This window comes from Rhinopithecus bieti, unplaced genomic scaffold (assembly GCF_001698545.2).
Source record: "Rhinopithecus bieti isolate Rb0 unplaced genomic scaffold, ASM169854v2 scaffold_39317, whole genome shotgun sequence".
Classification (NCBI taxonomy): domain Eukaryota; kingdom Metazoa; phylum Chordata; class Mammalia; order Primates; family Cercopithecidae; genus Rhinopithecus; species Rhinopithecus bieti.
Window position 1 is genome coordinate 1,054,437 of NW_016816467.1, and position 2,617 is coordinate 1,057,053.

Here is a 2,617-nt window from a genome sequence, read left to right on the forward strand (position 1 = left end):
GGGTTCACGCCATTCTCCTGCCTCAGCCTCCCAAGTAGCTGGGACTACAGGCGCCCACCACCACGCCCGGCTAATTATTTTGTATTTTTTAGTAGAGACAGGGTTTCACTGTGTTAGCCAGGATGGTCTCAGTCTCCTGACCTCGTGATCTGCCTGCCTCTACCTCCCAAAGTGCTGGGATTACAGGCGTGAGCCACCGCGCCTGGCCAAAAACTATATATGTTTTGAAAATGGCAAAAGTTCTCTCCTCGGGTTGCTTTGCTCCAGTTAGATGGGAGGTACACAAGTGAAAATAAGAGGGATCTGGAGGAGAGAAAGAGAAGTAGTTGGTATAGACTTTGGTATAGACTCAGAAGGTAGCATAAACCTGACTTCGGGGCCTCCCTTTTACTACTAAAAACTCAGAAGTGTGCCTCTTACCATTTGTCAACCGCAAAATCGAGTAAGAATTGACATAAGTCCATTGTTTCACCAGCATCATGTGGAAACCTGTTAGAAATGCAAATTTTTAGGCTGTATCCCAGACCAACTGAACCAGAAACTCTGGGGATGAGAATTTGCAATTGTGCTGTAACAAGTCCTCCAGGTGATTCTCTTGTACCTCAAGTTTCAGAACCATTGCTTCAGGATAAATATACCATGGACAGGAAAGGGGACCATAAAAACAGTTTCTATTCTCAATGAATTTACAATCTAGTGGGAGAAAATGTTAACTAGGTGGAAAGATTATTCATGATTCCAGCACAACTAGTGCTACCTCCCAGACTGCACAGGGCCACAGGCAGAATAGAAATCCTATATGGCTGAGTGATTGGGAAGGTGAGATTTGACACGCATCTTTCTGGTGGAAACTCCTAGCTATTCACAAAATCTCTATTTTATTTTGTTCATGGCACATAGCAAGGCCATATTCCCAGCTTTCTTTAGCACTACGTGTAGCCATAAGACAACTTTTTCTATGAGCAGACGTGATACGTGCTGCTGCTAAGGATTTCAGAAGCGGGTGTTTTCTTTTTATGCATTCTCTTTTTATCTTTCTGCTGGCTGCAAGCAAGTGGAAATGTCAAGAATCTGGGAATGGTAGAGTTCCAAGATGGAAGAAGTCTGTGTTCCTGATTCATTGCATCAAAGAAACCTTTTTGGACTATTCAGTGAAAAAGAAATAAAGTTCTATTGAGTTTTAGCAGTTGTATATTTGGAATACAATGCTAGAAGTAGTGTGAAAAACAACACTATTCTACTGAGAGAGAAAATATTAGTAAAGCCATGGAAACGTCACGAGAAGGTGGCAACAGTCAGAAGTGGCTGCAGCATCAGCATGTCTATGTGGACAAAATGACTGAGTTTGTTGGGTCAGGGAGGATTGAGCAGATTCTGGAATGTTATAGAAGTTAGAATGCTATGGCCGCAACTAACAGGTAACTCAGACTAGCTTTTAAAAAATAAGGCAGTTAGCGAAAGAGGAAGTTCCGAGGAGTCGGGCTCCAGGCATATTCACTAAGGCATCTTTGTGACGAAGTCTCTTGTCTCTTTCCTCTTCCACATGTTGACTTCATCCTCAGGCTTGAAACAAGAAGACTGTAGCCCTGCATCTTGTTCCAGATGAGTGATCCAGATCTAACATCACCCAGGGCCCAAAGGTCATTTTCCTCAAGATTATTTTTTGAAGACAGGACAATTTTCTCAGAATCACGTTCCTACATACACAGACTGCTCCTCATATTCCATTAGGCTGTCTGGTCTTGTGTTCATTCCTAAACCAGGCATTGACAAGGGGAAATAGAATCACTGCCCATGGCTCAGACCACTGGGTTTCAATCCTGTTTGCATGCTGGAATCCCCCAGGGAGTTTTGGTAAAACCCTGATGCCCCAACAACTGACATTCAGTAAGGCCTAGGTCTTGGTAATTGAATCAAAAAATCTCCCCAAGATATTCTAATCTATAGACAGAATTGAGAAACTCCAACTTAGATGAATCATTGGAAATTGAATGGATTTGGGGGGAGTAATGACAGAGAAAACCATAAAGGACTTACTTTAATTTTAATTTTATTTTCTAGGCTGAGAGGAGCCATGGAAGGTTTATAAGCAGAAACCAGGGCCATGTTATCAAAAAGTGACCCCATAACCTATGGGCCACCCTACCCAGCAGAGAGCCTGTCAAAGCCCTCAGAAGGTGCTCAGTCACTATCAGGTGAATAAATGAACAGAAAATTCTGCAGACAGCATCCTGGTTCAGCCTTTGCATCCACTGGATATGTAAAACACTAGAATAGGTAAAAGAGCCACCATGTATTCTGATTTTATCTTCTCTATAAGCAAATCTAAGACTGTTTTAGAAATCTAAATGTATAATCAGATTTTTAAAATAAATTTTAGGTAATTATTATTTTGATTTTTAGATAATTGCTTTATGTCTCTAAAACTCAGACTCTGAGTCTTTTAAATCTAATTCTGTTCTCATGGCTGCCGAGAGCTCCTTTGATTCCATTGAGGTGTGAAACAAATTTTCTTAATCCTGGTTCTCAACTAGGGGAAGTGTTGCCCCCTAGGGTACATTTGTCATGTGTCTGGAGACATTTTAAGTTGTCTCAACTGGGAAAATGCTATAGGCGT

At 41.5% G+C, this 2,617-nt stretch overlaps 1 long non-coding RNA gene across 1 annotated transcript in view; it reads left to right on the forward strand.

Annotated features, from left to right (window-relative positions):
• The window catches only part of LOC108517103 (uncharacterized), a 52,177-nt gene extending 49,987 nt beyond the window's left edge, over nt 1–2,190 (forward strand). Inside the window, exons 3-4 of the long non-coding RNA XR_001882002.1 lie at nt 1,563–1,640; nt 2,062–2,190. This is a non-coding gene — a long non-coding RNA (uncharacterized LOC108517103). The remainder of the gene's footprint in view (nt 1–1,562; nt 1,641–2,061) is intronic.
• Nucleotides 2,191–2,617: the final 427 nt, after the last annotated feature.